Source organism: Triturus cristatus, chromosome 2_1 (assembly GCF_964204655.1).
Source record: "Triturus cristatus chromosome 2_1, aTriCri1.1, whole genome shotgun sequence".
Taxonomy (NCBI): Eukaryota; Metazoa; Chordata; class Amphibia; order Caudata; family Salamandridae; genus Triturus; species Triturus cristatus.
Window position 1 is genome coordinate 48,103,095 of NC_140581.1, and position 9,365 is coordinate 48,112,459.

The following is a 9,365-nucleotide window of genomic DNA, read 5'->3' on the forward strand; positions in this document are numbered from 1 at the left end:
CATGGTTAGAGTAGGCACCGAGGCGAGAATTATCGAGTCCGCTGACCTTGGCCCAAGACCCTGTAGACCAAGTAGCTGAACTTATCGCCCTGACCAGAGCATGTAAGATTGGGAAAAGTGTGAGAGTGACTGTGATAACTGATAGCCAGTATGGCTACGGGGTGGTCCATGATTTCGGCCAAATTTGGCTGCAAAGAGGTTTCCTGACCTCAAGTGGGACTCCCATTAAGAATGCTGAAGTGGTTGGAAGGATGCTTGAGGCAATACAGCTGCCCAGGCAATTGGCTGTGGTAAAATGTGCTGCTCATAGTCACAGTGGTGATTATATTGCCACTGGAAATAAGTTTGCCAATGACATGGCACAGTATTGTGCACGAAATCAGAATTCAATCAATCGGGCAAAGGAAAAAGAATTGGTTTCACGTTTCCCAATGTTTACTAACACTGTGGGAACATGGGATGAGGAAAGACGATTGCAGGAAGAGGCAGGAGAGGAAGAAGTAAAACAGTGTGTAAAAGCAGGATGTGCACCAAGAGAGAAAGATCATGTGTGGGTCTATCGAGATGGAAGACCAGTTATGCCTGATAGCATGATGTCTGCCATGGCACGGATGTATCATGGACAGGGACATATATAGAGATGCCATGATTAGGTCTTTTAAACAGACTTGGTATAATGCCAAGTTTAGGCTTGTGGCGGAAAGTATTTTTCAAAGATGTCTAATTTGTCAACAGTACAATCCAGGAAGAAAAACAGTGGTGAGTCTAGGAACAATAGGCCGAGAGGGAGGACCTTTCACCAGAATGCAAGTAGATTTCATTAAAATACCTCCTTGTAACTGGTTGAGGTATGTCCTGGTAATGGTATGCCTATTCTCTAGGTGGGTAGAAGCGTTCCCAACAAGAAGAAATGATGGAATGACAGTGGCAAAATTACTGTTGAGGGAATTTATACCTAGGTTTGGGTTCCCAATAACAATTGAATCAGACAGAGGGAATTTTCATAATGAGATCATAAAATGTATTTGTGAAGCATTGAATGTACGACAAAAACTGCATTGTGCCTACCGACCAGAGGCTTCTGGTGTAGTAGAACAAATGAATGGTACTATCAAAAACAGAATAGGGAAAATGTGTTTAGCCACAGGTATGAAATGGCCCGATGTCTTGCCTCTAGTACTCATGACTATTAGATCAATACCAGACAGAACTACTGGTTTGAGTCCTCATGAAATCCTCATGGGACGCGCAATGAGACATGTATTTATACCAGTCAACAAGCTGATGACAATAACTGATGACATGGTATTGGAATACTGTAAAAGCCTGGCTGACGCAGTTCATTCTTTGTTTCATCAGGTTGGAGCGGATGCCACCACCCTTGAAAAGAAGCCAGCTCATAATCTGAACCCAGCGGACTGGGTAAGGATAAAAGTACACAGAAGAAGAAACTGTATGGTTCCCAGGTGGTGAAAACCAAGGCAAGTCATCTTGACTACAACAACAGCTGTGAAGTGTGCTGGATTGAAGAACTGGATCCATGCAAGTCACACTTTGAGAATTCCAAATCCAGTGGATTGTAAAGAGATAGAGTATTTTGATGAATCAGAATCCAGTACTGAGTCAGATGACGGAGAGCCAAAAGATAAAGAAGGAGAAAACTCTGAAAGGGGGGAGACAGAGCCAAGGTTAACTTTGGTCCCCAGAAGTAACTCCCTAAGGAAAAGATTGCAGATTTCTGAATCCAGTTCAGACTCAGAGACAGAACAAAGAGCCCATTCATCCAAGAAAGTACAAAGGAAGAACAAAGAAAAGGACAGTGGAGAGACAATAAAATAAATCTGTGAGAAGGAAGTACCAGATGAAAGATTGAGAGAAATTCCACCTGAAACAACACCTTTAGATGGACAGGTGCCAGATACAGAGAGAGAGAGAGGGAAAGATTATTGCGGAAGACCCCCGAGGAAGTGTAGGGAACTCCAACATCCAGTTAGAAGCGGGGACAAGTAGTCAGCAGGAAGATTGTGTGACGGAGATTCGAGGAGGGACAGAAGTAATAAATAAAAAGACTGAGATATCGGCTGACACGTGTAAATTCGCCAAGAGCTGAACAGGTGAACGAAGTAACGAGTCAGGAAAAATCGAAAGAAGAAGAACAGACAGTAGTCAAAGAAAGCAAAAGAACAAGAAAACCTAACCAGAAGTATAAATCACCAGAATGGACATATGTTGCCCTGCCTGAAGTGAAGGAAGAGGCGTATAGCCAAGGAAATCCAGAGGTGGTTGTACCGGAAGTGGTTGAGGAAGACGAAGAATCGGAAATCCTGAGAGTTATCTTGTCCGATATTGGAGAAGAAGCGGATGTTCAGGACAACCTGTATGTTGAAAACGAAGGGAAGGTGAACGATGATGAGATGCCAAACTGAATGAGACAAGAAAATTAGTGATGGAAAAACAATAAAATACTGAAAAAGACAAAAACTGGGAAAACCACGTAGGTGCTTAGAAGCCTAGGCCTAGAAGAGGCTAAGTCAAAAGACACGGCTCATTTTAGAAAGATGGCAAACATAGAAAGTAGCAAAGGTAGATATACCTTTCTTAGAAGATGGTGCAAAATGTGTTGTTGTTGTACAGGATTATTAATGCCCCACACAGCCGGTCGCTCCTCGCCCTCTCTGCCCTGCTAGTGCTGCCTGCCTGCCGCTTCCTGCTGCCTGCTTCCCGCATTTTTTCGCCGCCGCCGCTGCCCAGTGACTTCTTTTCCCGCCGCTGACCCTGCTGACCCGCCTCCCCTTCCGGCCCATCGGACACCCCGCTCCCGCCTCCCAGCTGCTCCTCCCCCCGGCTCCTTACTTAGGGGACTGCGGTGGGCTGGTCAGTGTGACCCCTGTGCCCCTCACAGCCGGTCGCTCCTCGCCCTCTCTGCCCTGCTAGTGCTGCCTGCCTGCCGCTTCCTGCTGCCTGCTTCCCGCATTTTTTCGCCGCCGCTGCCGCCCAGTGACTTCTTTTCCCGCCGCTGACCCTGCTGACCCGCCTCCCCATCCGGCCCATTGGACACCCCGCTCCCGCCTCCCAGATGCTCCTCCCCCCCGGCTCCTTACTTAGGGGACCGCGGCGGGCTGGTCAGTGTGACCCCTGTGCCCCACACAGCCGGTCGCTCCTCGCCCTCTCTGCCCTGCTAGTGCTGCCTGCCTGCCGCTTCCTGCTGCCTGCTTCCCGCATTTTTTTGCCGCCGCCGCCCAGTGACTTCTTTTCCCGCCGCTGACCCTGCTGACCCGCCTCCCCTTCCGGCCCATTGGACACCCCGCTCCCGCCTCCCAGCTGCTCCTCCCCCCTGGCTCCTTACTTAGGGGACCGCGGTGGGCTGGTCAGTGTGACCCCTGTGCCCCACACAGCCGGTTGCTCCTCGCCCTCTCTGCCCTGCTAGTGCTGCCTGCCTGCCGCTTCCTGCTGCCTGCTTCCCGCATTTTTTCGCCGCCGCCGCCGCCCAGTGACTTCTTTTCCCGCCGCTGACCCTGCTGACCCGCCTCCCCTTCCGCTCCCATTGGACACCCCGCTCCCGCCTCCCAGCTGCTCCGCCCCCCCAGCTCCTTACTTGTGACGCCCCCCGAGCGACCGCGCAGCGGACGCGCGCAGCGGGAGCACCGACTGAGCGCCGAAGGTGCGCCAAAGGTAAGCCCGTCTGCGTCCGTCTGCGCCTGGACCGCACCCAGTGCCAGGACCCCTGGCCCCAGCAGTCACCCGCCCACCCGCCGGACCTACGATGCCACCGAACTCCACGCACTCAACGCCGGCCGAATCCCGAGCTGCTACCAAGCCACCCCGAGACGCACCCACGGACCCTTCTGCTGCAACTCCTGCAAATTCACCTGCATCCGGACCTGCACTACACCAGCACCAACCAAGACCAAGACGAGCAACAGCAACAGCCACCTGAAGTGCATCCTGCTCAACACCCGCTCCGTCCACCGACACGCCATCGAACTCTGGAACCTGCTCGACACCGCAGCCCCAGACGTCGCCTTCCTCACTGAAACCTGGATGAACGCCTCCTCAGCGCCCGACATCGCCATCGCCATCCCAGACAGCTACAAGATCATCCGAAGGGACTGCGTCAGCCAGATAGGAGGAGGCATCGCCATCATCCACAGGAACACCATCCGTATCACGACCAACACCGACGACACCCTCACACCCACCGAGCACCTGCACTTCCAGATCCACATCAACCCCAAGACCACCCTCAGAGGCACCCTCATCTACAGACCCCCAGGACCACGCACACAATTCAGCGAAGACATCGCCGAGTTCATCAGCCCGCACGCCCTTGCCTCCGCTGACTACCTCCTCCTCGGGGACCTCAACTTCCACCTGGAGAACAACAACGACCGCAACACCACCACCCTGCTGGACAATCTCTCAAACCTCGGACTCAAGCAACTGGTGACCACCCCCACGCTGGACACACACTCGACCCCATCTTCTCATCCAGCAAGGACATCGCCTTCAGCCACGCCACCGGACTCCACTGGACGGACCACAGCTGCGTCCACTTCAGCTTCAGAAGGACCACGATCCACCACCACCAGCAACAGGTTGCACGCCGAAGCTGGAACAAGATCCCAGCCGACCAGCTCGCAACCTCCCTGAGCAAGAACCCACCCACCAGCGCAACGAACCCCAGCCAAGCGGCCACCAACCTCACGAAGTGGATCAGCGACTGCGCAGATGACCTCGCCACTCTGAGGACCCCGCTTAGCAGACCCGGCAGCAAGAAAGCCCCATGGTTCACCGACGAACTCAAGAGCTCCAAGAAGAACTGCCGAGCCCTCGAGAGAGACTGGCGCAGAGACCCAACACCTGACAACATGACGGCCCTGAAGCTCGCCACCCGAAAACACCACCAATTGATCCACGCCACCAAGAAGACAGCATTCAAGGAACGACTGGACAACAACGCACACAACAGCAAGGAACTCTTCAACATCGTTAAAGAGCTCTCCAACCCCAACGCAGGAAACAACGACATCACCCCTTCGCAAGACCTCTGCAACTCCCTCGCCTCCTACTTCCACAACAAGATCGCGGACATACACAACAGCTTCAGCACTCAACCATCGCACGCCACGTCCGAACCACCGCCCCCCACCACCACCCTCCGCGCCTGGAACCCGATCAGCTCCGAAGACACCGTCCGCACGATGAACTCCATCCACTCCGGATCTGCGACCGACCCCTGCCCCCACCATGTCTTCAACAAGTCCGATGCTGTCATCGCACCCCACCTGCGAGACATCATCAACACCTCCTTCGACACCGCTACCTTCCCGGAGAGCTGGAAGCACGCCAAACTCAGCGCTCTACTAAAGAAGCCAGCAGCCGACCCCACCGACCTCAAGAACTACCGCCCCATCTCGCTGATGCCGTTTCCAGCAAAAGTCATCGAGAAGACCGTCAACAAGCAGCTGTCCGCCTTCCTCGAGACGAATGGATCCCTCGACCTCTCGCAGTCTGGCTTCCGAGCCAACCACAGCACCGAGACCGCCCTGATCGCAGCCATCGATGACATCCGAACCCTGCTCGACAACGGAGAAACAGCGGCCCTCATCCTCCTAGACCTCTCCGCAGCCTTCGACACGGTCTGCCACCGTACCCTAGTGCAGCGCCTCAACAACGTCGGAATCCAGGAGAAGGCACTGGAGTGGATCATCTCCTTCCTCACCGGAAGGACACGGAGAGTCCGCCTCCCACCGTTCAGATCAGAAGCCACCGAAGTCATCTGCGGCGTTCCTCAAGGCTCCTCGCTTAGCCCAACCCTCTTCAACGTCTACATGAGCCCCCTCGCAGCCATCGCACGCCAGCACAACCTCAACATCATCTCCTACGCCGACAACACCCAGCTGATCCTCTTCCTCACCAACGACCCCGACACCGCCAGAGCCAACCTACATGAAGGGATGAAAGAGGTAGCCGAATGGATGAAGAACAGCCGCCTGAAACTGAACTCGGACAAGACGGAAGTCCTCATCCTGGGTTCCTCACCCTCCGCCTGGGACGACTCCTGGTGGCCCCTCGCCCTAGGCAACGCACCCAAACCAACAGACCATGCTCGCAACCTGGGCTTCATCCTGGACTCCTCCCTCTCCATGACCAGACAAGTCAACGCCGTCTCCTCGGCGTGCTTCAACATCCTGCGCATGCTACGTAAGATCTTCCGGTGGATCCCCACCGAGACCAGGAAAACGGTCACCCAGGCCCTCGTCACCAGCCGTCTGGACTACGGCAACTCCCTCTACGCCGGAACCAGCGCCAAACTCCAGAAGAGACTCCAGCGGATCCAGAACGCCTCAGCACGTCTCATCCTGGACATCCCCCGCCGCAACCTCATCTCCGGACACCTGAGAGACCTGCACTGGCTCCCGGTCAACAAGAGAATCACCTTCCGTCTCTTCACCCACGCACACAAAGCCCTACACAACCAAGGCCCAGGATACCTCAACAGCCGCCTCAACTTCTACGCTCCCAAACGCCAGCTTCGATCGACCAGCCACGCCCTCGCCGCCGTCCCCCGCATCCGAAGAGCCACCACAGGAGGAAGGTCCTTCTCCTACCTCGCCGCCAAGACCTCGAACTCCCTCCCGACCCACCTCCGCCTTACCGAGGACCACCTCGCCTTCAGGAAACAGCTCAAGACCTGGCTGTTCGAGCAGTAGCGGACCCCCTCCCCTAGCGCCTTGAGACCCTCCGGGTGAGTAGTGCGCTATACAAATGCTTTGATTGATTGATTGATTGATTGGAGTATTCTTGCTCTACTAATTTCATTTAAAGTTAGTGTAGATACATTAGAAGGACATAGTGATAACATAACTAATATAGGGAAAGTTCAAAAAGTAGTTCCAACTACAGTAGATAAAAACTATTTACATAAAGACAGGTCAATCACAGATTTTTCTAACAATGTGTTTTCAAAGTTGTTGTATGAATATGTAAAAACTATGGACGTAAGGGATTGCTACGTATGTATGCAATTACCTGCATCTGTATCGGAAGGAGTGACTTATCATCACCTTCCTGTAACATATGGAATAACATGTAGTGTAATAGCTAGTTTATTTTATCAAACAGGTAAATTAGAGTATTATTTCTCAGATGTAGATACTATATTTTCACAAGTAGCCGCAATTAACAAACTAAACAAGGTAAAACCTGCAAAGGAATTAGGTGAATTTTTCTTAGAGACAAATGAACTAACCTTAGAATATATATTTAGAAATAACTTGACTTGCAGTTTAAAGAAAGAGGAGAAGACATTTTTGGATATGGTTGAAGAAAGGAGATTGAAAATGCAAAGAAAGATTTCAGAAGGGAAAGTCGAGAAAATGGTTTGGGATGTAGAAATGGAGAAACATTTAACAGGAGCAACGAGTCCAACTATGGCTTTAGATTGGCCTCAGAAAGGGAAACTGTGTATAAGAAGGAATCAGACGGCGTATGACAATTATTTTCTAGGGAATAGTGAGTGCCATGATACATACCGTATCATGGGAGGATGGGGATTTAAAGGTGGACGAGATCCAGTTTTTCCAGGACTGTATTTCATTTGTGGGAACAGGGCATATTATCGTTTGCCAGACCATTGGTATGGCACATGTTATGTTGGCCTGGTTTTTCCAAAGATTTTTCACTTGGATAGAGGAGAAGATGGTGTACATAGTTTAGGTAGTTATTTAGCACATAGTAAGAGAGAATCTTGGACTGAAATTGTGGGTGACATTTTTGGGGCACTGATACCCGCAGTGGGAATATCTCTGAATACGAAACAAAATTAGAAAACTTTCAACAGTAGTGGATCGCTTGTCAACAAGCACCGCTGGAGGATTCTTATTGGTAAATACTGAAATGGTTGCCATGCGTGCTATGGTAATGCAAAATCGACTTGCCCTTGATATTTTATTGGCAAAAGAGGGTGGAGTCTGTGGAATGCTGAAAGTTCAACATTGTTGTACTTACATTCCTGACGTAAGTAAAGATTTGAAAAATTATATTAAAAACATTACAGAATTGCATAACAAAATTGTATCATTGGAGGTTGAAGGTGTTTGGGCGAAGATTGGTAAGAAAATATCAGCTATTAAAGACTTTCTAGTAAAACTAGGTAGTACATTTATAGGTAAGATATTATTTCCATTAACTTGTTTGATTTCCTTAGTATTAATAATTAGACTAGGTTGTATTTGTTGTAGAAAGAATAAAAACCAGAAAAGAATAAAAAGAGAAAATTTAAGGAGAAGGGATAAGAAACAAGAAAGAGAATTTGAGGAAATAGAACTAGAAGAGTTAAAAGATAGCATGTATAAAACAGCAAAAAGAGAAGAAACAGGGGAAACTGAAATATGAACGAAACAAGAAATCAATTCAAAATTTCCGTAAAAGGGATACAAAATTTTTACTTGGTGTGGTGATATAATCACCAAAGGGGGGATTGCTGGAGCGGGTAGTACAACATTTTGTATACCCCCCCCCATTCTGCAAGTTTATATTAATCCGAATAATCAATTAATTGTAATATTATTAATTTGTTTGAAGTGATAACTCACCAACTATGCTAACAAGAGAATTACACGTGGAAATAGCACTTTGCATGGCTATATTAATTGTGAATTAACTTGTGTACGCATATTAATAGTAGAAAATTAGAATATTACATGTTATATGTTGCTTTAAGTGATGTATTTGTGATTTGTGCTTTATTCAGTGAGTATAAACCGCTCTGAGTGTTGCTTTTGCTAGATAAATACACATACATGTGGGTATTAGTAAGGGGATGACATTTTATTAGTCATTTCTATCTTTTAATTATGTTTTTGCGTTTCTTTTGCTTAAGTTGACCATTTCGGCCTATACAAGATGGCTGAACGAGACGTTAAACGTGACTGCCCTGACAACACGAGGTTCTGGGTGAAGTGCGCATGCATCACCGCCAGCAACAGTGGCCTGGACCTGACCCCGGGAGAATATGTACCTTCCAAGGATGCTCCAAGAACCCATTCAAGAGAAAGGACAATGCTTGATTTAAAAACCGGAACCAGCAAGTGCGATGACCTCATATTGTGGACTATGTGAGAATTTCACCTTGCGACCCCAAGTTGACCAATCCAGACTCTCAAAACCCCAATCTTGATACATTTTGATATTATTTTCATTATAAAAGTAGGTAGGGAATTAAACTATCCAACACGCTCTTCTTGACGAACTTGAGTTCCTGACGTTATGCTGACAGAGAGGACGGTTGACAGCTGTTAACCTGAATCTATGAGAGACTGAATTGCGGCCTAACTTTGCTGAATAAAATTCTCGTTGACTGA